This window comes from Balaenoptera physalus, assembly GCF_965194825.1.
Source record: "Balaenoptera physalus genome assembly, chromosome: 1".
Lineage (NCBI taxonomy): Eukaryota > Metazoa > Chordata > Mammalia > Artiodactyla > Balaenopteridae > Balaenoptera > Balaenoptera physalus.
The window spans coordinates 81335940-81363783 of NC_138882.1; the positions used below are offsets into that span (position 1 = coordinate 81335940).

The 27844-nt window shown below is 42.0% G+C and overlaps 1 pseudogene across 1 annotated transcript; it reads right to left on the reverse strand.

Moving 5' to 3' along the window:
- Positions 1 to 637: 637 nt before the first annotated feature.
- Positions 638 to 26436, reverse strand: LOC309655038 (Fc receptor-like protein 2 pseudogene; annotated as a pseudogene). Its single transcript has 3 exons — positions 3744 to 26436; positions 3138 to 3151; positions 638 to 3002 (listed from the first exon to the last, which is right to left on the reverse strand). The product of its transcript is annotated as an Fc receptor-like protein 2 pseudogene (transcript).
- Positions 26437 to 27844: the final 1408 nt, after the last annotated feature.

Genomic DNA, 27844 nt, shown 5'->3' on the forward strand with positions numbered 1-27844 from the left:
GTAAAGAGACTCTTTTCTCTGGGATATCTAGCAGAAAGGAGGGATATAAGCCTGGAGATGTCAGTGGCCAGCTTTGCCTGTCTGAGAATTAAGCTAATGGAGAAATGCAGGGGGAAGAGGGGAGGCAAAGACAGAATGCTTGGCCAGTTGCACATTAGGCCATGTCCATACCTGACCCTTCCCACCAACTTCATTTCTTTTTTGTTTTGGACCAAGCCCTTTTGTATGGAATTTCTGTCATTAACAACCAAAATGCCACATCTTACACAGTCAATTACCAAGTTCTTGGCAAAGCCTCTGTAAAAAGCTAAATTTAAAAGAATTATAGGTAGGGCTTCCCTGGTGGCACAGTGGTTGAGAGTCTGCCTGCCGATGCAGGAGACTCGGGTTCGAGCCCTGGTCTGGGAAGATCCCACATGCCGCAGAGCAACTGGGCCCGTGAGCCACACCCACTGAGCCTGCGCGTCTGGAGCCTGTGCTCTGCAACAAGAGAGGCCGCGATAGTGAGAGGCCCGCGCACCGCGATGAAGAGTGGTCCCCACTTGCCGCAGCTAGAGAAAGCCCTCGCACAGAAACGAAGACCCAACACAGCCAAAATAAATAAATAAATTAATTAATATTAAAAAAAAAAAAAAGAATTATAGGTAATAATGTGAATATGATTCTCAAAAATTAATAGATTAAAAAGAGCAAACATATGTAAGACTCTATAGAAACTGAATAAATCAAGCAGCTAGCTTAATTTAACAAAAAAATAAATACTGAACTTTGTATATCCTAAAGAGAAAATTCACGTTCTTTTCAAATTCCATTTATACTATTTAGAAAACTGTTGACTGTGTGCTAGGTCATAAAGAAATTCTCAGTAAATCCCCAATGTAAAAATTATGCAGACCATATTCTTTGATAAAATTTAATACAAGGATAATAAAAAAAATCTATAATGAAAAGTTTTTTAAAAAGAAATCTATAAGAAATTAATAAAATAGAGGATAAAAATGTATTCATAAGAAATTGTCTCAAGTTATAAAATAAATATGTGAAACATGTTTCACATGCTTTGGAAATTAAACAAATAAAAATATTATACATCAAAACTTGTAGGATGCGGGCTTCCCTGGTGGCGCAGTGGTTGGTATCTGCCTGCCAATGCAGGGGACACGGGTTTGAGCCCTGGTCTGGGAAGATCCCACATGCCGCGGAGCAACTGGGCCCGTGAGCCACAATTACTGAGCCTGAGCGTCTGGAGCCTGTGCTCCGCAACAAGAGAGGTAGCGATAATGAGAGGCCCACGCATTGCGATGAAGAGTGGCCCCCACTTGCCGCAACTAGAGAAAGCCCTCGCGCAGAAACGAAGACCCAACACAGCCATAAATAAATAAATAAATAAAACCCAAAAGTTTAAAATAAAAAAAAAACTTGTAGGATGAGATAAAATGGTACTGAGAAGAAACCACGCAGTTTTAAATGCATTTATTAGGAAACAAATAAAGATGAAAAATGAATAAGACATTAAAGAACGACATAAAATAAACTTAAAAAGGAAGAAAGATATACTGAAGATAAAGGAGAAATAAATGAATTAGAAAACTAAACACCAAATAGATTTGAATAAAAAAAACAAACCTGGCTCTTTAAAAAGAGGAATAAAGACAAACCTCTGGCAAATATGATTAAGAAAGGGGTCACACAAACCAGAAATGAGAAGAGAGCATAATGACATCTATAAAGGCTGTCTGAAAATTCGATGAGAATACTACGTGTTAAATTTGGGTAAAATCATCCAAATTGTTTTAACAAAGGATAAAAAATTTGGAGACTAATAAAAAAGAAGATTTGACAATGGAAGTAAAGATCTAACAGGCTCAGAATGTTGTTTGGGCTAGTTCCAAAGACTTATCAAATAGCAGATAATTCCAATATGGTTTTAAGCTGCAGGGCACAGAAAATATGGAAAACCTCTGAAAACATTCTTATGAGGCTAACCTATCCCTGAAACCAAAACTAGTTCAAAAAATAAAACTCACTTTTAAATAAAGATGCAAACATTTGAAATAAATATTAGTAAGTTGTACGTAGCTGCTACCTATGATGATATAACAACTAAGAAGGGTTTATAGCAGGAATTCAATAATTGTTCCATATTAGGAAATCTATTAATGCACTTCTCCACAATAATAAATTAAAGGGAAAAAAATTATATAACCATCATATTAAAATAGTGGCAGGGAGCAAAGTTTTTCAATTCTGTAGCCCTAGCCTAAAGTTCTATCTTTGCACCTATTAGCTGTGTGACGGTGGGCAAGTTACTTATTCTAAATTTTGTTTCCTCATTAGTAAAATGAGAGTTGTTAATGGAGATTAAATGAGATAATCCTAGTAAAGTTTTGAATCCGAGAATCTGGTTTGTTCATGGGGTTTCTACTTTTTCCTTAAGTCTTTACAAGGTTTGGTTGTAATTCCTTGCTCGCTGAGAGCTCTGAGTGTACACTTACCCCACTTCCAGTACTGCCTTGATCCTAGTACAGTACCTATTTCACACCTATCTGATGAGGTAAGTGGCAGGGAAACAGGAAGGCCAGTGATGCTGTTGTTTAGACCAATGAGGAGGAGAGGCTGGGAGAGCTGACAGCCTCTCTAGGCTAGCTTCGATTCCCTGAGGGAGAGGAAAAATCCATGGAAAGGACACACAAGCCATGGTTTGGCATAATGGCAGCTAGTACTGTGGAAGGAGACGTTGGACATGTCCCTCCCGTGACGTTGGGCCCCCAGGCCGTTGTCGGCTTCGCAGGCGTAGTTCCCAGAACGCCCTGTGGTCAGAGAGAGATTGAAGGATGCCCTTCCTCCGAAAGGTGCCGAGGTGCTCCCCAGGGTGACATTGTCATGATAAAACCGGTATAGGATGGGGGGAGATGCTCTCTTGTCCTCACAGCGAAGCTCCACCACGTCCCCAGTGAAGACCTGGGCCCCAGAAGTACTGAAAGTGAGGACAGGATGTGACACTGGAACGGATAAAGGCAGGACCGTCCATCAAAGAGGGTCTCTCGTGCCGGCACAGACTTATAACCCACTCCATCCTCACCCAAGTGTCCACACAGTATCCCTCGAGCCCCAGGGATTCTTTCCCGCTGTCGCACCTCCTGATCTAACACTGCAGAGACAGTTCCCGTAGAGTTTTGATAAGTTCTGGAGCGCGTGCCTCTGGCCGTGCCACGTAGCCTGCCTCCTGTCTCCCCTTGCCATCCTCCTTTAGCTCTTCCGCCACCGTAGCCACTGCCACCGCCGCCACCACCATGGCGGTAACAATCCTAGCATGTTCGGATGGCTTCTTTTTTTTTTTTTTTAATTTATTATTTTTATTTTTGGCTGTGTTGGGTCTTCGTTTCTGTGTGAGGGCTTTCTCCAATTGCGGCGAGTGGGGGCCACTCTTCATCGCGGTGTGCGGGCCTCTCACTATCGCGGCCTCTCTTGTTGCGGAGCACGGGCTCCAGACGCGCAGGCTCAGTAGTTGTGGCTCACGGGCCCAGTTGCTCCGCCGCATGTGGGATCTTCCCAGACCAGGGCTCGAACCCGTGTCCCCTGCATTGGCAGGCAGATTCTCAACCACTGCGCCACCAGGGAAGCCCCAGATGGCTTCTTAACCTCTTCACGGCCCCGTTCCGTATCATCCTTGGACCATCCTCACTGCCACAGAAGGAAACTGACCCCAGTTGGGACTCTCTGGCTAATTAGGAGAATGCTACTTACTTCTCACGGAGATGTTCACCGCCTCACTCTGGATGATGCCGTAGCCATTGTCAGCTGTGCAGTAGTAGCCCCCTGCGTGGCCCTCCCTGATAACAGGGATCTCCAGCTCTGCTCTCTGGGAACGCTGACTTTTCTGCCCCAGACTCTCCCTCGTGTCCTCTCTGTGCCAGGAGAACGTGGTGTCCCCTGTGCCTTCAGCCACAGAGCAGACAAGGACTGGCATCTTCCCTTTGACCGCCTGGTCCCCCTGGGGCTGGGTCTCCAGGAACACTCCAGACACGGGGATTCCTGTGTAAACATAAGAGGGCAGGTGAGGGCCTGATGTGGAGGCTGTTACCACCTGCTGAGCGTTATGGCAGGTGGAGCTGGTAGAAGGTTTAGGCAGAGGTGTAGTTTTTATCGGGGAGGTGCATGCTGAGGGCCTTCAGGAAGCATCACCCTGCTACTGAACACGCCAAAAATTCAAACTTGCACTTTCTCCACACTCATCAGCCTTCACTAATGCCCACAGCCTACAGTGATCTTGCTCCTTCCTGATCTCCAGATAAACTTGGGGCAGTGGGTATGGTGGGAGGGGGACAGACTGGGGAGTCCCCACCCACCTCTGCCACTCATTCATTGCATGATCTTGGTAGATAAATTAATCTCTCTGATCCTCAGTTTTCTCAAAGATAAAGTGTGGATAATCATACCAACTTCTTAGGGTTCTCATGAAGATGAAACAAGATACAAGATGTATAAAGAACCCATTACACGGGAGATGTCCAGCAAATGGTAGCTACTACTGGTACCACCCTCCACGGGCCTGGTTGAGGTAGGAAATGTAGCAAGGTGGTTAAAAGGGCAAACACTGGTACCAGAGTGCCTGGGTTTAAATTCCAGCTGTGCCATTTATTTGCTGGGTTCCCTTGGGCAGGCCATTTAACAGCTCTGTGCTTTCAGTCCCTCATGTGTAAAATGGGGATGACAATAGTATCCATTTTACAGATACTTTCACCCTACTTCACAGGGTTGCTTTGAGGGCTAAACATAAAACTGCTCTGAGCAGTGCCTTCCTAGTATTTGGTAAACTTCCTACAAGTCTTCCCCTCTGCAAATATTTCTGAGCATCAGACGGGTTCTGAACTGAGTACAACAGCTTGGGTTCAGGCTTAGCATTTAGTAAACTTTTTATAAATGCTGGGGATCGTTATTGTTGCTTCTATCATCATCGTCATCATCATCATCTCATCATCATTATCACCATCATCACTTTGTTCCTTCATGGCTCTACCTGGGTTAAATGTTCCTCCTAGTTAGGGGTCATTCTCTGCAGACAGAGACCATGATTTATTGATCTCTTGGTTCACTGAGCATACTTCAGTGCTAGGCATACATAAATGCTCCAGGGAGGGATTATTTTCTGAGAGGGAGAGCAAAGCTGTTGGGAAATGATGCCATGGTAGCAGGTAATAAAGCAGAACCCAGGTGGGTCATTGTAGCCCCCACACCCACGGGGATGGGGGAAGCACAGTTGAAAAGACAAACGCAGGTCTGATTGGGAGCTACTGTTCTTCTCTGCCCCACCCAGCCTGGCAGTCCAGCGCTGATGTTCAATCTGCACTTGTATATAGGATCGGTGACTCTGCTTTGAGACACTGTGAGATGCTGTCATCGCTTCACACCAGGAATATCCTGAGTCTTCCTTCCGTATTGATGAGATCCAAAACTCTGGTGAGCGCCAGTCTGACCTCAGGGTGTGGCCATCCTTGAAGAAGAAATAGCCAGCCACCACACTGCTCTGTGACCCAGCCCTACAGCCTTGAGCTTTTTGGGGGGAAATTTTTCAGTTGGCAATGGAGCTAGAAATTATTAAAAATCAATTTGGAATTGTAGCACATTGGGATGAATTACAGAGAAAATGTTTGTTGTTCTGATAAAAATCTTAATCCCAGGCCTGAACTTTGGATCATTCCCCTTCAGTGTAAAACAGAGGTGGTGTCAGACATGAAGGAATGGAATGGAGAAAGAGACTGGACTTGAGAGGGTTTGCTTAGGCTGTCTGCCCAGCTCACCCCTCCAGCCACAAATTTATGGTGGAGGGAAGGAGTGCCAGCTCTCAGGGTCTTCTCTCATTGTGTCAAGATCCAGTCTTCAAAGTGGGATCTGTGAAAACTCTAATTCAAAAAGATACATGCACCCCAAAGTTCATAGCAGCACTATTTACAATAGCCAAGACACAGAAGCAACCTAAATGTCCATCGACAGATGAATGGATAAAGAAGATGTTGTATATACAATACAATATATACAATGGAATACTACTACTCAGCCATAAAAGAGAGTGAAATAATGTCATTTGTAGCAACATGGATGGACCCAGAGATGATCAGACTAAGTGAAGTAAGTCAGAGAGACAAATATCATATGATATCACTTATATGAGGAATCTAAAATATGATACAAATGGACTTATTTACAAAATAGAAACAGACCCACAGACATAGAAAACAAATTTATGGTTACCAAAGGGGAAAGGGGGAGAAGGATAAATTAGGAGTTTGGGATTAGCAGATACAAACTATTATATATAAAATAGATAAACAACAAGGTCCTACTATATAGCATAGGGAACTATATTCAATATATTGTAATAACCTATAATGAAAAAGAATATGAAAAAGAATATATATGTTACATATATTCAGTTATATATGTATAACTGAATCACTCTGCTGAAAACCAGAATCTAACAGAAAATAGGAAATCAACTATACTTCAATTTTAAAAACATGCAAAGTGGGATCCATAAGGAGGTGGAGAAAAAGCATTTAGAGCTTTCGTATTATATTAAACATTGTCTCATCTTTCCTCATTAAAACATTTTCTGTGTTTTTAAAATTTTTTAAATTTATTTACTTTTTTGGGCTGCATTGGGTCTTCGTTGCTGTGTGTGGCTTTCTCTAGATGCAGGGAGCGGAGGCTACTCTTCGTTACGGCGCGTGGGCTTCTCATTGCGGTGGCTTCTCTTGTTGTGGAGCTCGGACTCTAGGCGCGTGAGCTTCAGTAGTTGTGGCATGTGAGCTCAGTAGTTGTGGCACGTGAGCTCAGTAGTTGTGGCACGTGAGCTCAGTAGTTGTGGCTTGGGGGTTCTAGAGCACAGGCTCAGTAGTTGTGGCACACGGGCTTAGTTGCTCTGTGGCATGTGGAATCTTCCCGGACCAGGGCTCGAACCCGTGTCCCCTGCATTGGCAGGCGGATTCTTAACAACTGCACCACCAGGAAAGCCCCAAAATATTCTGTTTTGTGTATGTTTTACAACATTCACCATCAATATAGGGATCTATATCTATGTAATACATTTAAAGTGCATGCTGAAAATTTTTTTCTTGATAGAGCAAAGTGATCAAATAAGTTCAGAGACAACTACTATATACTTTTTAGCCACTTTGAAAGTTCCACCATTAGACTAGGAGGTTGGGGTGGAGGGCAAGGGGGCATAAATATTGATAAAGAAAAAGAAGTCTTAAGCCCTCCTGGAGGCCAAAAGTTTTCTTCCTCCACATTGAGACTGGGCAAGTTTTCCAGTAAAGATTATAGAGATGAAATCTATTTGATTAAAGAAATACTTGAGAAATAAGATTTATGTGACCAACTTGGTAATAATGACAGGGCAAGAGAGAATAAGAAATGATGACTCCAGGTTACACTGAGCCTGGAACAAGGATTGGACCATAAGTGGCCTTTAACATTGACATATTACTTACAGACCCTTTCCCTAGAGGAAGGTACAATTGTACATATGCACACATTTTACCATGATTTCAGGGAGTTCACTGGATCCTATGGGGCTGACTCAGAGACCCTCTAATGTGTTAAGAACACTCTTGCTTAAAATTATGTTAGATATAATGGAATTTATATCATCAGACATAAAAGTACTAGATTTATAAGTATCACTTCCCCTCCCTATAATAGAATGAATACTCTCTCAAAGGAATGATTCAGGAAGAAAATGTAACTTTCCAGTCTAATATAAAACAAAGCTTTCCTCTTTATTTCATTACATTAGAATTCTAATTTAAAAAAAAAGGAAAGGAAGGAAAACATGTTAGGCACAGGTAGTTTGCAATCCAAATAAAAGACTGAGGGAAGTTCTTGTTTGATGCAGAGCATCTCCCTAGCCCACTGGTTTTCTCTCTGTTATAAATATTTTTCCATCACTGCCTCCAGTGCTTCTGGTGGAGGCCGTTGAGCTCCTGTGGCCAGAACCAGGAGAACATTTTCCCAACAGTACATTGCATTGTTTGCTTTTCCTTCACAGTTAACTTCTTTCCTGTCCCAGGGCTTAACAGTAAAGGGAAAAGAATTCATTGCCTTGGAGGGTCAGGGTAGGGTCTTTCGCCCATCAAGCAGGCAGGTAACAAAGATGAATGTGACACTGGAGTATTCCTGCCCTGGCTGGGACTAGGGTGAGACACTGGCCTCCTGCTCTCTTTACCCCAGTCCAGACCCTGATACCTGGGAGGCTGGGAGAGGCGGTACCTTCCTTGCATGGAAGAGTAAGTATGATTCCCCGAGACTGAAAAGAACGAAAAAGCAAGTAACTCACCTGACTGCACCCTGAGAGGAGCTGTGAGAGAAGAGTCAGAGAGTTACCACAGGACCAGGATAAAGATCTTTTTTAAAAAAAGTTATAACCCTCTAAGAACCTTCCCAACAACTCTCTTCTCCCCTTTCTTTCTATCCCTTCTTCCCTCTACCCCCATCCTCCCTTCCCTTCTATCCTCCCTCCCTCAGTTCCTGTCTTTATTTTCCCTCCTATTTTTCCCCTCCATCTTTCCTTCTTCCCTGACTCGCAAGCAACACTCTCGTAGAATCAAACACTTGTTTTGTAAGACCAAAATTTATAAATACAGTCCATCTCACTTACCAGAAGTTGGTTATTTTGTAGGTAAAATCTCAGAAGTTTCGTGATTTATTTTCTCCTCTTCCACCTTCTCTTTTTAAGACTTTTTTTTTTTTTTTTGAGATATTTTGCCTGCCTGGTGGCAACACACAAGCCAGGAAGGGCCAGGAAGGAAATGGAGGTGTCCTCTCACATCTAGTTGACACTGTTTCTCCCTTTTTCCCTGTTTACATCTAGTACTGTATTTGCATCCATATACAAGAGTCATATTATTCAGCAAAAACCACAATCTCATCTCATCATCTTTGAAGCCTCTCCAAAATTTAAGTCTAGGAAAGTTAGAGCTTAGCCAAAAATGTGGTAGCTTGAAGTGGAAGTGGGGTTGGGGGCAGAGTAGGATTTAAATGGGCTAGAAATAGAATTTACCCGAACAGAAAATTCCTTTGATGTCCTTTTAAGAAGTTTTCCAATTTTCCTAGAGATCAAAGTAGAAATGGTTATTAAACAAAGGGAGAAGGCATCAGTATTTGGAAAAGAAACTCACAGTACTTTGTTTTTCCTGGGAACCCTGCTCTGCTCAGTACCCATCTGCATTTTACCTATCGGTCCTGAGTTAGAAGCTGAAGCCCATCCCTACTCAGCCCAGCAGAAGAAGAAGAGGTTCTGGGATGCCCAGGCACAGGTGGTTCTGCCCTGTCTGCCCCCAAATCCTGCTCCAGCATCCTACCCACCAAGGACCAGAAGCAATGGCCACAGCAACATGAGGTTGGAGGCAAGAAGTTCTCCCAGTGACAGGTGCAGCTCAGGTCCTAGAGCAGAATCCACAGACTATCCCCATGGACTGGGAAGCCGGGATTGGGCACTGTGGTTCAGCAGGGATTTTATAGAAACAGAAAAAACAGAAGTAGGAAAGCTCCCTGTTTGACAATCAGCATTGTCCCCACCCCCAGCCCCACATATGCTGAGAAAATAAATGTTCTTCTTTACAGAGTTTCTCACATATGTGTGTATTGATTAGAAATTCTCCTTAAAATGTAAGATGTCTTCACCTTATAGCTAAAGTCCCTCTAGGGAAGCTTTCCAACTTGTTTTGACTTTGCTGATTTAGTTCTGTACCTGCTAAAGTTCAAATTACCTTCATGGTCTCTTTCAAAGGGAAAGCCCCCTTACTCCTCAGAATGCATGGTCTGTTATGCAATTCCTAATATTGTGACACTACGCTAACACTTCATGGATGCCTCTCTTTGGAGATCTGCCCAGACCACATGAAGAAATAAATAAGCATTTGTTAAAAATAATGGTGGATTAGGATGATATTAGTTGGTATTATGTAGTCCGGGGACTCAGGAAGATACAAATTCTGCCCAACCCAAGTCACCCCTGCCCATGAGATGTTCCAGACGGGTACAAGCAGAATGGAAGAAGTAATACACTCTATGGTATTAACCTTGAGGCATTAGCCCCAAATTACTTTACAGTGGTCTGAAGACCTTTAACACACACAGGACAGGTCACATGTGTCTCCTCACACTCCAAAGTTCAAGAATAAATTTTGAGAGAGAGCTCTTATATCAGGCTGGAAATAGAATCAGCCTAGTGCTTAAAAGAAGGGACTTTAACGAAAAGACTGACTCACAGAGATGAGGACAGGGTTGAAACAACAAACTAAACATGATGGGTCACCCCGAGGCCAGTCACAGTGGGACACTGTTTCAGCTGAAGAAGCAGCGTGAAGAAGCAGGGGGAGGAAGGAGAGTTACAAGAGCCCAGTGAGAACTGGAGTCACCAAGGAGGGGCCGCCAGGTGGAGCTGTGACTGTGGAAGGATGAAACTACTGCTGGAGATGAGACACTGAAACTGAGAGGGAGGGGGAGAATGCCCTGGCCTCACCTTGCTGCCTGGTCTCCCCTTAGCACCTCCTGCTGATGGAGTCCAACTGTACACCAGACAGGCTGGCTGATGCAGTCTGCAGGGGGCAGCATCCCAGGGCACAGAGCAGCAGAGAAGGGCAGAGCATGGGTCTGGGGTGGGGTGAGAGTGGCTCAAATCGAGAGTAACTAGTGTAGACCTAAATGGGGGGAAAAAAGCTTATACCAGCATTAGAAGCTCCTTCCCAGCAAAAACCTTTCTTTTTCCATGTTCCCCACCTGATACTGTCAATGTGTGGGTTGTTGAGATGAGACCAAGAAGATATTTGGGTGAGGCAAAACTGAGCACCTTGATCATCCTCAGTCAGCCACATTAGGGAGGAATATTGACAATGGAATAAACAAGGCAAATGAACTCTTCTTCACTAGCAATTTCTTGGCTCACAAATGGCCCCTGTACATGGAGGGCAAGGAGAGACCAAAGAAAGAGGTAGACCACTCCACATGGGTATGTGACAGGTTTAATAAGCAAGGCAACTTACTCATGAGGCTTGTCTTGGGTGGCCACAAGTGAGTGATTTTTGCCCTTACCCACCATATCTTGAGTTTATTTAGATATCTTTATTTATTTATTTATTTATTTATTTTTGGCTGTGTTGGGTCTTCGTTTCTGTGCGAGGGCTTTCTCCAGTTGCGGCAAGCGGGGGCCACTCTTCATCGCGGTGCGCGGGCCTCTCACTATCGCAGCCTCTCTTGTTGCGGAGCACAGGCTCCAGACGCGCAGGCTCAGTAGTTGTGGCTCACGGGCCTAGTTGCTCCGCGGTATGTGGGATTATTTAGAGGCCTTAACTGGGTTTAGGCACATATACTGTCAAGAGAGTCTCAAGAATACATTGCTCTCTCAAAGGCTGTGTCCTTGAAAATGGCTCCCACTGTGGGAGCACAGGGAGGGGGTGAGGCGCCTACGATTGTCCTGGTCCAGTTCTTGGGTCAAGTGGCAGTCATGTGCTCTGGTTATTTCCTCCAACATTTTACCCCTCGTGATCGACTCTTACAACTTCACACAGTCCCCTCTCCCACGATGTGCCCTGAGTGGTCAGCAAGGGGTCTCACCAGCGTGGAGGTGGCTCGTTTAGCGGTTATCTGGCTGCACCAGAGTCAGATACCACAGCAGCAATACGGGCACCTGTAAGAGAAAACACAGATCAAGATAATGATTCCTAAAATAAATAACAGTTTTTTCCACTAAGAGCCCCATGATCCAAACCACTGATTTACTAAGTCCCCTAAGCTGGGGGTCCGATCATTCAGGATGTTTGCTTACTTGTGTTTTTATATGATTTAAAGATGATAACATTAGCAGATCCAGCTCTGAACATACAACACTTTTTGGATCATGGCACCAGGTTTCTCCTTGCGAGGCAATAATAATGTTCAAGGCTATTTTATTTTGGAGAGCAACTTTTCTCCTCCATTGAGAGCATTTCAGTGTTCGGTAAGGACAGGCTTTGCTGGCTGTCATTTAAGCCTTGCTGGGTGAACTCTGTAAGAACTTCTATATATTCTGTAATGTCCTCCAGGCCAATGGAGGGAACAAAGACAGCAGCCAAACTGACCGTACTAATGGAAAACAGAACATGCCCACCCGACCTCGAGGAGAATGAGGTTGGCAGCTTTAAGAACTTGACTTGGCTGTGCCCTGGGTGAGACAGCACTGCCAGGCATGAGGAGATGGTCTGGGGGTAGGATATGCCAGACCAGAACCCTTACCTTTTCTCCTCTTTTAATGGTGTGTATCCCATTCCAGCTACAGTGTGTTTCAACAAGTCCAGTTTGTAGCAGGACAATTGGACCCCAATGGAGATCTAGTAGTTCTCCCTCACCCAGGGGTGCAAAGTATCTCACCCATTCTGGTGGGACTGAGACAGGAAGACAAGAATGCAGCCATTTTGGAAAAGGACCAGGGAACGACCTTGGGCAAAACAGGCCTTGCCAGCTAAAGAACAAAGGCCCTGGGGAGCAGAGTTCCAGAGACAAAAAACTAGGCTCCCAGGAATAAAAAGTTAGCTTTATCTCTGTTACACTAATGAGTATACCTGGTTGCCACAAGACAAGAAACTCAACTATAAATTTTAAACTTACCTCTTCCTGTGCTTTCTTGCAGAAAAGTCTCATGCATTTCTTTCCCCTCACAGAAGCACTCCCTATTCCTGATAGCCACCCTTTGATCACCTGCTGCAGATCAAAGACGTCTGATGATTTCTGGAAATGAGACAAAACCTCACTTCTGTTATAAAAGCAACTTGCCCCTTCTACTGGGGGAGCTGGCACTTTTTTTCTGCCTTCGCCCTTCTGCACAAGTTATCTCTTTTAATAAAAAGCTTTGCTTGCCTAAGAATCTTGTGGAGGCCATATTCAATTCTATGATATTGCTGTCTAAGAATCTGGAAAGGGCCCAATGACAGGATGTCCCACTGAAAATTTCAGTGGACAATTCCTTACCTAGGCATGATGGGGCTTGATATTCTCAGCAGCATAGTTCATTGATCCAATGGCTGTTTCTCGTGATTCCCATACCTTTACGATATTTAGTGCCTCAGCAGGGGTCCCCTGTTCGGCATATAGGGCAACAGACCCTGCTGGTTAATCATTCAAATGTATGAAAGCCTGGGACGTGACTTTGGTTCACCCAGCCAAGGTGGGTTTACCTGTTAGTAATTTAATCTGCTGTTTTAATATTCTATTTTTCTTTTGTATTAACCTGCTGCTTGCAGGTTATAGGGGAGATGGAACCTCCACTTAAGGTCTTGTTCTTCTTCCCATATCATGACTTTTGAAATGTGACCCTTAAATAATGTCTATTTGCTGAGGGTACCTTTACATAGTTCTCAGCTTCTTTAATCCGCTAATGGTGGTAGCCTGATTTGCTTGGCAACAGGAAAGATCTTGAGTTAAGCCAGACACAGTATACACACAAACCAAGGCATATTTAGAAGCCTCACTGAGAGGGAGGGGGGCAATATAATCAATCTGTCAATCCCTCACAAATTGGAAACTCTGCTGGATGGTTCCAGACTACTTTGGCCGTTGCCTTGGATGTTGTTTAGAGTACACAAAACACGCTGTTACTGTATTAACCAAGTCACTATATTTTAAAGGCAACCTGGCATCCTTGGCACTATGCCATCCTACCCAGGTGTTGCGGTGGCCACTCTTTTTATGCACTCAATCTGCTGTATCTACTGAAGGGACAGTTGCTAGGGCTTGTACCTAAGCTAGGACAACAGCTTCCTGATTGCCAAGAGATGTCAGTGTCTGATGAGCTGGAACATGGAAGACAGTGAGGATGGCCTCAGGCTCTTGCAGGTGAACCCAAATGTCTTTCCACATACCCTGACCCCCAAGGGCTTATGTATGATCGTCCACCCCTTGGCTCCCCATTGTTCAAGCCATAGGGTTAATCTCATTAGAAAAGCCCAGCAGTCAGTACAAGGGATTAATGGCCCGAGTTCATGAATGATCGCCAGCCAAACTGCTTGAGGCTAGCCCACTGGCTGCTGTGTTTGCAGACATCTGAATACCAGACATAGAGGGAATTTTATTCATTCACTTTTTATAGGCTGCAGGGGGCTACCACAGGAACAGAGGGGTGGTATTTGGAGAAACTACATACACTACAAGGCCTAGTAGTGCCCGCGTTTTTAGAGACAGTGGGCTGGCGGATAGGGTGCTCCTTTGCTGTAAATAGGCTGCAGCTTAGTTAGAGTGGGGGTTTGAGCCATGGCAGAGGTGGGTTGATGGAACATATTTTTAATCCACGCCCTGATAGGAAGGGAAGTTCTTACCGTGATGTGCTTTTCCTTTGTGAGATGCCGTACCTTGAGGAGTGCTGTGTACACTGCTAGGGGCTGTTGCTCTGTGGGAGTCTGTCAGGTTTCTGCCTCCTTCCAGAATCCTAAGTATACTTTCTCCTTCTTTTGCCTCTGCCACAGTGCCTAACTCACACCTTCCAGAATCACCGATACATCTAACTCAAATGGTAGCCCCGCTTGGGAGATGCCCAGAGCTTTAATTTGTTTCATTAGTATTTTTGCCTTCTCAAAGGTGGCTTGCTGCTCTGATCCCCAGCCCCCCATATGCCTTCTTTTTACTAGGCAGTATAAGGGACAGAGGCACTGTGCCGGGGGGGAATAAAAGTCTTCCCAAACCCCCAAATCCCTGCAAAGGTTTTCATCTCTTTTACATTCTTAGGAGTTCGATAGGCTTGCATCTTATCAACTACAGCTTCTGGGACAGCGCACATCTTACCTGACCAAACAACTTCCAAAACTTCATGGTAGTGCCTAGGCATTGAATTTTTGCAGGTTCACTACTTATCCTCTGTCTTGCAGATGTTTCAGCAAAGCCTACAGAGTGCCCTGCAGCAGAGGCAAGTCTTCACATTAACATTATGTTATTAATGTAATGGGCCCATTTTACTGATGTGAGGAAGAAAAGGAAAGACAGATCTTGAATTACCATCCCGTGACATATTGTGGAACTGTGCAGGCAACCTTGGGGAAGTTCTTGAAAGGTCCATGTGAAGGCAAAACGATCTTAGTTATCAGAAACCTTATTTGTAAGAGTCTTTCCCATGAGTCTCTTGAAGATGAAGCACTTTTGTAAGAACATTTATGTTAATAACATATATTTATATAAAATAAACCTAAAGAAAGTTTAGCATCAATTTTTATTTGACCAATAATATAAGAAAACTTTGTCCTTTTAGTAGATGAAATAAAATGAAGTTTCAGTTTTAGACACACATACACAAGATTTCTCCTAGGTGTTTTGGGCTATATTTCTCTATTATCGGAAGTCTAGATTAATTGTTATTTAAAATTTTCCTTTGTATGAGGGCTCAGATGGCATGAGGAGCTCCGTCTGTTTTATGGTCAATCATCATAATATCCTTCCCCTTGTTCTGCTCACTTTCCCAGGGATTTTACCTCTTAGCATCTTAATCAGGCTTTGTCACAAGCACTTGGACCTTAACCTGTGGCAGCTTGTGCCCTCCTAGCTTTGTAAAACAGCGCGTCAAGGTCTCCAACTGATTATTCTGCTCTTCCACCTTTCTGCCAGCCCTGAGCTAGCACAACAGTGGACAACAGCACATCCTTCTCTAACTTCACCTCTTGTTCCAACTTTCTAATTCAGGCTTCAGCCTCCAGTTGGGTATTCGTGGCCAGCCTAACTGCCCAAGTAGAGGCCAGCCCACTGAAGCAGCCATTCATTTCTCTTCTTTGCCACAGTGCATTCACTATGTGTAGTTTCTCAAACAAATGTATTAAAGCAGGTGGCATTTTCAGGGCATCCCTGTACTCACTTGGCAGTCCACACACATCTAACACAGAAGCCACCCCTCCACATGTAGAGGTCGATGGCCAACTCAGGATTTCCCCCATAGATGTCAGTTTCCCAAGGCCCGTTACGTTGGTCTCCTGGCTGGCTCACCAATTGTTGGTTCACAAACTGGCCCCCATACACGGAAGGCAAGGAGAGACGGAAGAAAGAGGCAAAGCACTCCAGACTGGTAGGTGGCAGGTTTAACAAGCAAGGAAATTTACTTATGAGGCTTGTCTTGGATGGCTACAAGATGAGTAGATTTCTGCACCCTCTTGCCGAATCTTATAAGTTTATATAGAGGCCTTAACTGGGTTCAGTCATGTATACTCTCCAGATGCTCTCAACAACACATTGTTCTGTCAAGGCTGCATCCTTGAAAACAGCTCCCACTGTGAGGACAGTGGGCAGGATGTACATTTCAAATACAGTGGAGGGCATGAAGAGCTTCTGATTGCCCAGGTTCAGGTCTCAGGTCAACTGGAGGTCACGTCCTCTTGGTTACCTCCTCCAACACAATTTCAGATCCAGATTCCAAAGGTAGCTCTTTTTAGCCTAGGCTATAGACCTTTATGACTTTACAACGCCTTTTCCCTGAGTCAGTCTACCCCTGGAATACAGATGTGTGCATAAGCATTGAAACAAGCTAGAGCTTGTCTAAGCTACTAGGTGCAGGTCTTTCTCTGTTGATTTGTTTATGTTTGGCATCTGTGGGGATCAGGAGGCTGGAGGAGGCAGCATCTGAGGGCACAGACTCCAGGCCTGCCTTGTTGAATATATGGAAGAAGAGAGGGTAACAAAGAAATTCCATCCATATAGATACATATACATTCTGTTTTATAACACCTTTGACATTTCACCCTCCAGAAGAGTGACAAATAAATGTTCTGGGTAAGCTTTTATTCAGAGGTAGATATATAAAGGTGATTTAAGTCAAAGCAATGTTTGAGAAAGAACAAGATTATATGACAAAAGTGGGAATGAATGACAGAACCAGAGACAGAGAAGAAATGGTGCCACTGGAACATTCCAACCATGAATCAAGGATTTAATAGTAAGACATGACAGTTAAGGGGCAGGTGAACTGCAAACTTGATGAGTATTCATTATTACATGTTCCTCTGAGATCTTGCTATAACATATGGACACTTTATCTTCTCAAATATACAAAGACACAAAGGTAGAAATTTTTCAGATAACTTGGGAGGCTCAAAACTTTCATAAATGATCCAGGGACATCAGATTAAGAGCCACTAGCCTACTGCTATGTAGCACAAAGGCTAGACAAGATAGAGATGGACTATTATACAAAGGACAAATTCCTGAAAAATACAACTTTCTTAGTGGATGGTAAAAACTGGCTCTTCTCTTTGTTAATTAGAATTTTAAGACATGAAAAGAAACCTGGTTTGCTTTTGCCAGTTTATTATCCAAATAAGAGAATATAGGACTCCTAAGCTTTCAGAGCTCTCATGGCTCCTATTCTCCAGAACATCCTCCATCCCTCTTGGTAAGGACTCCCAGCTAGGGAAAATAGAGATCTTGGAGCATCTTTTAGCCCCACATCCTCCAGCTCCACACACAACGTCTTCTCTATAGATGTCGTGACCCTCCCAGGTTGGGTGAGGAAAACCTCACTTAAAACCAAGAGAATGGGCAAATGTCAGAGGTAGGGACTAGTATGTCCTCAGAGCAATCATAAGCTGGAGAGCAGGAAGCTTATTCCTGTAAACTTTGGCAAAAGGGACTGGATAGTCAATTGCCACTGAAAGAGGCATCTGATAGATTTCTGTCTTATGGTGCCATAGTACCCAGAGGTTCAAAAGAATGAAGAGGAGGGGAACTCATGAAACTATTTATACACTAGGGGGTGAAGGTTCTGCAATTTGCATAGGAAGGACTTTTCAAACTTTAAATCTTGCAATGCTCTGAGAAATGTTGTGAATGTTTACCTGTCTTGCCTCCATGTCTCCAGAATGGAGGAGATTGCCAGGAGAATGGGAAGAGTCATGAAGGCAATGAGTCAATTCTCTTGACAGCAGGCCTTGTTTGGCAGGTCTATCATAACCACTGGAGCAGAGAGACTGTGGAGCTTCAGGGAAAAGATCCAATTAAATGTGAAATAACCCCCTCTCAGGTTCTAGGGAAATTTGAGAGAGAAGTAATCTTTCCCAGGATCTCTAGGAATACTGCAGGTGGCAGAATTTATGTGATACGTCCAGTCTCTATCGGTGCTTTCCCTACAATGGTCTCCTGCCCTCCACCTAACCCAGGTCACTGATGTTGTCATAGAAATATTTTCAAAATCTTCCTTTTTCCTTTGGAGTGGTATCTCAAGGTCTAGTACAGAATGTGAAGGGTCAGCCTGGAATCTGTGGTACATTTGGCCAGTATGTGATGTATTCTAGGTTGTATTCTAGGTCTGGCCATTAGCCTAAAGTAAACATGGGGAGACCCATGGTGAATTCAGTGACTATAGCAAGGTCATATTTATAGTAATATCCTAAATCCTCAAAGTTCTGATGCCTCCTTGCACTAGTAGGAATTCCTGTCTTTCTCCAGGACTGAGGATGATCAGGAAAGGGTATAAGTACAAGCACAAAGGCTCTGAGTCAGGCTTCAGAAGCAGGTGTCATATACGTATTGTCCAAGATGAGGTCATGTTGGAATATGGGGATATCAAAGTCCCACTTCCAAGAGTAGAGATACCAAAATAAAATTTAAACTGATGTTCAGGCCACAACTAGACATATACAAATTATGAAAGGAAAAATCTCATTGGTAAAGGTAAAATACACAGTAAAAGTAGTAAATTAATCACTTATAAAGCTAGTAGGAAGGTAAAAAAGTCATAAAATCATCTATATCCATAATAAATAGTTAAGAGATACACAAAATAAAAAGATGTAAAATATGATGTCAAAAACTGTAAACACATGTGTGGCAGGTTGTAAAAATGGAGGGTTGTTAAAATGCATTTGAACTCAAGAGATTAGCAACTTAAAATAATCATATATATATATAAAATATCGCTATATATAAACCTCATGGTAACCACAAACCAACGATCTGTAATAGATACTCACACAAACAAGAGAAAGGAAGCCAAACATAACAATAAAGATAGTCATCAAACCACAGGGAAGAAAGCAAAAGAAGAAGAAGAAAGAAACAACAACAACAAAGAACCCTGCAAAAACAATCCCAGAACAATTAACAAATTGTACTTATTAACAAATTAGTAAGTACATAGCATGTGTTAAATTTATATTTCTACCTGTTTGCTGTCAGTATACAGAAATGCAGTTGATTTTTGCACATTGATCTTGTATCCATTGACTGTACAGAACTCATTTATTAGATCTAGGAGGTTTTTTTTGTTTGTTTGTGTGTTTGTTTTTGTTTTGGGGGTTTTCTTTTTGTATATTCTTGGGGATTTTCTATGTAGACACTCATGTCATCTGCAAACAGAGGCAGTTTTATTTTTTTCCTTTTCAGTTTGTATGCCATTTTCCCCCTTGTCTTATTGCAGTGGTTAGGACTTTCAGCATTATTATTATTTTTTTTAATTAATTAATTAATTTATTTTTGGCTGCGTTGGGTCTTTGTTGCTATGTGCAGGCTTTCTCTAGTTGTGGCAAGCAGGGGCTACTCTTCGTTGCAGTGCATGGGCTTCTCATTGCAGTGGCTTCTCTTGTTGTGGAGCACGGGCTCTAGGTACGCGGGCTTCAGTAGTTGTGGCACGCAGGAAAGCCTACACTCAAGCAGCTGAACAGGGATTGAGAAAGATTATGTTCATTTTCTCTTAAGATGCACCCAGTGATTTTCCATCTCACATTAGAGAAAGAGTACAAAGGTTTTCACAGTGTTCTATTAGACTCTACCAATGTCATCTAGCTATCCAGATATACTTTTCTGACCTCATCTCCTAATGCTTTCCCCTAATGCTTTCAACTTCAGCCACAGGAGCCTTCATGTTATTCTGTGAAAATGCTCAACACACTCTTGTCTCAGGGCCTTTGCACTGGCTGTTCCCTCTGCTTAGACTATTTCCCCCCTAGATAACCGTGTGGTCTATCCCTTCATTTTCTCACATGTCTGTTCATAGGGAACATTATCAGTGAGGCCTTGCCTGACTAACTCATATGGAATAGCAACTCTCTCCTCCATCTCCTTTACATTCTTTAAAAATAGCATTTATCAATATATGAAATGCTATATATTTTGTTTACATTTTCTCTTCCCACTAGAATATAAGCTCCACAAGGGCAAAGACTTTCTCCTTCGTTTCCTGTTATATCATCCAGGTCTAATAGTGCCTCCTACATGCAAATGTTCAACATCAGTGGAAAGAATGAATAATATCAGTGTTTGAGAGTTTAGTCTTATTGTACCCTCAATTCACTGACTTGGAAAGGGATTACACTTCAGCTTATGTCAAACTCCATATGTTACTTCAGATGGCCCTATTCAGGGTGTCTCTGTTTTTTCCTTTCTACCTGGGGGGTGTTCTGTGCCTAGAAAGGAGAAGATAGGACAGTACATATGAACTGCTGACAGAGACTAGTGTAGCACAGGCAGAGTAGATTGGACTAGAGGCACAGATGTCAGGAGGTATTGCTGAAACCACTTCCTTTTCTCTACCCCCCAGGAAGCAAATATCTGGGTACAGAACCAGTGCACAACTTCTGTGTTTCTGAATAAAGCTGCTGTAGTTTCCCAGAAGGAACAAGGACATTTCTGATTTGTGAGAGGCTGCGTGTGAAGGAGGAAGCTCAGGGATCCTGCAGCCCCTCTACTTCTTCCCTCTTCACTCTAACAAAATGTAGTCATGATCTTGGAGCCAGGGTTTTTGTTGGGTCAGGACTGATAAATTTCCACAACTGTCATCTAGAGACAGAAACCATGGGTTAGGAGAGGCATTAGTAACTGGGTAGACGGGATTGCCAGGGATGAGTTGTATCTTTTCCTAGGGAGATACTTCTCAGTAGGCAATTATCATTGCTTTCCCTTCATGGAAAAATACTGATTAAAAACTTGATGCTAGGGGCTTCCCTGGTGGCGCAGTGGTTAGGAATCCGCCTGCCGATGCAGGGGACACGGGTTCGAGCCCTGGTCTGGGAGGATCCCACGTGCCGCGGAGCGGCTGGGCCCGTGAGCCACATCTACTGAGCCTGCGCGTCTGGAGCCTGTGCTCCGCAACAAGAGAGGCTGCGATAGTGAGAGGCCCGCGCACCGCGATGAAGAGTGGCCCCCGCTTGCCACAACTAGAGAAAGCCCTCGCACAGAAACGAAGACCCAACACAGCCAAAAATAAATAAATAAATAAAATAAAAATAAAGGAATTCCTTTAAAAAAAAAAAAACTTGATGCTAAATACAGTGTCTTTATGTTTGTAAATTCCTAACTTACAAAATCTAAAGTACTATATGTCCTGCATTTAATCCCAAAATATATCAAGCTAAGGTGGTTGCAAAAGAACTTCACTATTGGGGTATTAATTATACTAAAAATAATGAAACTGTCTAATTTTAGGGAATTGGTTAGATTAATTATTGTACATTCAAAAAATGAAATGTGTTGTTATGTATGAAGGAAAAATCCTTTTTTTTTGATGTAGAGCTATACATGTTTGTTTTGTAACTAAGCAAACAAAAGCAGGTTATAAAGCAGCATTATAGTCTGATCCTATTACATGTGTTTGAAGAAATTACTAGTTAATTTCAACTTAATGTCAATATCAACTTATATCAATTAGTCTAGAGATTGGAAACAAAATTTATCTTAGGAAGATAACAGCCCTTTTATTAGAGAAAAATACTTTACTGTGCTCCTTGATTATGTTAAGAAATTTAACACCTTCCCCACTTCCACCCTAATGCCACGTCCAGGTAGTAGAAGGTAGACAAAGAACAGTTAAAATTCTTCTGAATGTTACAATAAAAAGTTAAGCAATGTAGAAAATCATTTTCAAAAATATTATACAGTTGCTTTTCTCATTGCTGGGTTAGAAAGTCAGAGATCATTCTTTCAGGCTGGAACTTCCTTATGTGGTGGTTGTCCTTTGTAGTCATACTCATGACAAACACAACATATATGCAGCATTTCACAGGTACAAAGAGCATTCACATCATTTGAAGTATTGGGTCTTTAAAACTGCCTATAAGATTGGCAGAGGAAAACACTCATTATCATTTGCTGAATGAAAAGATCATATCCAAGAGTTTCAATGACATACCCCAAATCTCAGAGCTGGTAACTACTAAAACATGTTTGTGTATGTTTTAGATTTAGTAACTCAAATTTATTAGTATCAGCGCTAAACACATACAGCTTGATTAATTCTCATTGGCCAGACTCACAGAAGACACATTTACAAACCCAAATATCATTTTTTAAAAGTTTTGCGTATTGAATATATCATTCAAGGTTTAGAACACTTGTTTGAACTATTATAGCTTAGTCCCAAGGTAATTGAAAGATATAATTAATTAATTAATTCAGTTATTCATTAAAAAATTTGAATATTTACTGATTGCCTACTTTATGCTGAATTCTGTGGTAGATGCTGACTTTTTAGTAATATACAAAAAAATATATGGTCCTTATTCCCATGATGCTTAGAGTCTAACGCAGGAAGACAGACATTAAAAATTGTGATAAAGTGATCAAAGGAATATTATAGGGTGCTAGGAACAAATCCAGTGGTGTAAACATTTGTACTGAGCTTAAAGTTGTCAGGCTTCTTGATCGCAAGTGAGAAAAATACAACTCAGTTTAGGTAAAAAGAGAGAAAACAGGAGAGAAAGTGTAATGGCTGTTTTAGCCCGAGGTTTCTAGACATTGGAGCCTGAGGCAAGGATTAAATTGTTGACCCTTTATTTGGGCAGCATTGACTCAAGTGGACAAGGGCTTGGGAGAAGGGCATGAGGCCAGCAGAGATGTGAGACCATGAAGTGGTGCATTGTCATGCTGGTCTTGATCATAAAAAAGGCGTGAAGAAAGGCAGTAAGGTCACAAAACAGGTACAGCCACTTGGCTGGCAAAACTTCTCTGGAGAGGCTGCAGTGAAACATCTTGCTACTGAGTGGTCCATGAGAACAACGAGGGATGGAGGATTTAACTGCTCCTCCCACACCCTGTGTTGGGGTGTTTCATCCAGCCATTGGAATGTTTAAAAAACATAGAATCAGAGTAAAGGGCTTATGATAGATAAGTCACTTGGACTGCGGTAGACCTTGATCCCCTCTCCTCTAAACAGACTTTCCCAACTTTTGTTATACTGTGACCCAATGCTCCAGGTGAGATATTGATCCCCTAAGCCCTTAGTTGATTGGGGTGGTGCCTGAAGTTGCTGGAACCCCTGGACCATTCATTTCCTGCTGCAGCAGCCTCACTTGGGCCTTCAGATCCCCTCCAGTTTATACCAAATTATCCCCAAAATGTCATGACATGGAATACTTTCGGAAGCATTGACTGGAAGTACAAGTTTTTTCCAACTTTGTCTTGTGTCAGTTGAGAAGGATGTTTCTTCTCTACAGATAGTACTGGAGACGCATATACACATACTTAAACTTTGATCCTAGTGTAGGGCAGTGATTCTCCAAGGCTACGTAGGGTGATGGTGAAGTGACCTAGGGGTATGTATCAATATCAAAATCTTGGAAGAAAGTGGATTTTTCTGACTACACAGGTCTTAGAAGCTCAAGGAGACTAATTTGCTCTCTTCTTCTCTTTTTACCTTCCACCTACTACCCATCTTTGCACATCCTTGCCACATCCAACTAATTGAGAAAAACTTTTCTAGTTCTAGTGAGCTTCTCTGCCTGATTGGAGCATATGATATCCATTAAAAGTATTAGGGAGGAAAAATGACTGAGAACTATTGACAGTCAATCCAGATATTTTACTTGCTATTTGATATTATGGTTTCCAACATTATAGCTCACTGATTGCCACTTGTTACGCTTTAGGTGCCCTCTTGGGAACCGGGAACTACCAAACTTTATCAAAACAAATCTACATATGACTCTTCCGGACTCCTGTTGGGAAGAACTAGACCATGGCATATGCCTTCTATTCTATGTTGAATCTTGTGTGCTTACATTTCACAGCATGGGAGTACTTTGTTTTTATTCAGATTCTGGGGCTGCATCCTATATAGACAGCTCCTATTATTATTTTGACTGTGAATCAGGTATCGTATTTATGACACCCTCTGTCACCTCACTTCACAGTGCACGGCTTCAGACATCGTTACACATTTTGACATTTACTTTCCTCTTGGGGGCATATTTCTGAAATGGAATTACTGAATCAGAAAGAATTTGAACGGATCCTTTCACATATTGTAAAATTATTTTTCTGAAAAACTACGATTTTCCAATGCCACTAGTGATATAATTGTTTCTGAACAATCTGCTATCACTGCAATGTATTCTTTATGTTGATTTTTGTTAATTTAACTGCATTGTGCCTAGGAAGATATTGAAATATAACTATACATGCCCTTCCTCTAGTTCCTCTTTCTAAGTAAAATTCATTGCTGGCTTTGCTCAGTGTCCAGGCCTGATTGAGGTCACAGGAACTAGAAGGAGCTGAGAGGGGAGTGATTGATTTCCAGAGAAGGAACACAGTAGAAAAAAAAAATTCTGAACGAAAGAGAACGGGAGGTTAGAGATAGGAGAAGAGGTGATGAAAGAGAAGAGTTAGGGAAAACAGTGTTGGAAGAGATATTTGAAAGGAATAGCTGTTATACTGAGTGCAATTTTGAGGGAGAAAGATATAGAAAAAAAGATACTGAGGAAAGGCTGACTTTGTGTTGTGCAATGAAATTTTTTTAAATGTAGTTAGGAAAGAGATAACCTTCACCATGACTCCCACACTCTTTGGCTTCTAGTATAAATAAGTAGAAATATATCCCCATTAAGTTACAATGGTCTTCAAAATACACCCTCAAATTTAAAAGGATATTGTAGAGAAAATTATGATATCTTAATAATGCTCATTGAGGAAATAATTGCAGTTTAAATCTGGTTATATGAGATGGAGAACCAGAATTACAGTGTTCAGTGAGTTCTTTCATATGAAGTCTCAGTAACTCTCCCTACAGGAATTTGTTTTTTAACTCACTTCCATGGAAATACAATTTCCTAATAGAGTCTTTCTTAGAAGGAGAAAGGTTTTGGGTAGCTCTTTGCCCTTCTGCACCATGTAAGACAAGCCTTCTGGGGACTGAATGGCTGTTGTGTGCACCATTAAACAAATACTGGAACCACAAGTAGAGACCATGTGTTACCATAAACAAGAGAAACTCATGGAGGGAGATGGTAGAGGAAGACACGGAGTAGTGGTAAAACCACCCCCCTGAAGCTTACAGGTTGGCCAACCTTGGAGGTAAAGAAATATTGCAGATTAAGTGAGAATCTGCAAGGCCCTGTTGATGCCTGCAATGCCCCCCATGACTGGCACAGAGTTGGTAACAAATCCTGGACGTCCCAGGATTTGGGAAGCTAAGGGTACCTGCATTAGCACTGACCTTAGTTTTGGAGAAGAGCGACACTTGGTGGCACCCATGAAGAAAAAAGTGAACACATCCTCTTCCTCACTCACCAAGAGGCCTGATATTGTCAGATATTCATACAATAGGAGCCAGATATATCTGGTAATGTAATTGTTTTTTGAATTTTATTTAATTTATTTTTTATACAGCAGGTTCTTATTAGTTATCCACTTTATACATATTAGTGTATATATGTCAATCCCAATCTCCGAATTCATCACCCCCCCCCACCACTTTCCCCCCTTGGTGCCCATACATTTGTTCTCTACATCTGTGTATCAGTTTCTGCCCTACAAACTGGTTCATCTGTACCATTTTTCTAGGTTCCACATATATGCATTAATATACGGTATTCGTTTTTATCTTTCTGACTTACTTCACTGTGTATGACAGTCACTAGATACATCCATGTCTCTACAAATGACCCAATTTCATCCCTTTTTATAGCTGAGTAATATTCCATTGTATATATGTAACACATCTTCTTTATCCATTATTCTGTCGATCGGCATTTAGGTTGCTTCCATAACCTGACTATTGTAAATAGTGCTGCAATGAATATTAGGGTGCATGTGTCTTTTTGAATTGTGGTTTTCTCTGGGTATATGCCCAGTAGTGGGATTGCTGGATCATATGGTAATTCTATTTTTAGTTTTTTCAGGAACCTCCATAGTGTTCTCCATAGTGGCTGTATCAATTTACATTCCCACCAACAGTGCAAGAGGGTTCCCTTTTCTCCACACCCTCTCCAATATTTGTTGTTTGTAGATTTTCTGATGATGCCCATTCTAACTAGTGTGAGGTGATACCTCATTGTAGTTTTGATTTGAATTTCTCTAATAATTGGTGATGTTGAGCAGCTTTTCATGTGCTTCTTGGCCATCTGTATATCTTCTTTGGGGAAATGGGTATTTAAGTCTTCTGCCCATTTTTTGATTGGGTTGTTTTTTTTTTTATTATTGAGCTGTATGAGCTGTTTATATATTTTGGAGATTAATTCTTTTTTTATTTTATTTTATTTTATTTATTTATTTATTTATTTATTTATTTATTTATTTTCGGCTGTGTTGGGTCTTCGTTTCTGTGCGAGGACTTTCTCTAGTTGCGGCAAGTGGGGGCCACTCTTCATCGCGGTGCGTGGGCCTCTCACTGTCGCGGCCTCTCTTGTTGCAGAGCACAGGCTCCAGACGCGCAGGCTCAGTAGTTGTGGCGCACGGGTTTAGTTGCTCCGCGGCATGTGGGATCTTCCCAGACCAGGGCTCGAACCCATGTCCCCCGCATTGGCAGGCAGATTCTCAACCACTGCGCCACCAGGGAAGCCCTGGAGATTAATTCTTTGTCCGTTGATTCGTTTGCAAATATTTTCTCCAATTCTGAGGGTTGTCTTTTCATCTTTTTTTTTTTTTTTTTTTGTCCTTTCATCTTGTTTGTAGTTTCCTTTGCTTTGCAAAAGCTTTTAAGTTTCATTAGGTACCATTTGTTTATTTTTGTTTTTATTTCCATTACTTTAGGAGGTGGATCAAAAAAGATCTTGCTGTGATTTATGTCAAAGAGTGTTCTTCCTATGTTTTCCTCTAAGAGTTTTATAGTGTCTGGCCTTATATTTAGGTCTCTAATCCACTTTGAGTTTATTTTTGTGTATGGTGTTAAGGAGTGTTCTAATTTCATTCTTTTACATGTAGCTGTCCAGTTTTCCCAGCACCACTTATTGAAGAGACTGTCTTTTCTCCATTGTATATCCTTGCCTCCTTTGTCATAGATTAGTTGACCATAGGTGCATGGGTTTATCTTTGGACTTTCTATCCTGCTCCATTGGTCTATATTTCTGTTTTTGTGCCAGTACCATATTTTCTTGATTATTGTAGCTTTGTCATATAGTCTGAAGTCAGGGAGTATGATTCCTCCAGCTCCGTTTTTTCCCCTCAAGACTGCTTTGGCTATTGAGGGTCCTTTGTGTCTCCATACAAATTTTAAGATGTTTTGTTCTAGTTCTGTAAAAAATGCCATTGGTAATTTGATAGGGATTGCATTGAATCTGTAGATTGCTTTAGGTAGTATAGTCATTTTCACAATATTGATTCTTGCAATACAAGAACATGGTATATCTCTCCATCTGTTTGTATCATCTTTAATTTCTTTCATCAGTGTCTTATAGTTTTCTGCATACAAGTCTTTTGTCTCCCTAGGTAAGTTTATTCCTAGGTATTTTATTCTTTTTGTTGCAATGGTAAATGGGAGTGTTTCCTTAATTTCTCTTTCAGATTTTTCATCATCTGTGTATAGGAATGCAAGAGATTTCTGTGCATTAATTTTGTATCCTGTTACTTTACCAAATTCATTGATTAACTCTAGTAGTTTTCTGGTGGCATCTTTAGCCTTCTCTATGTATAGTATCAT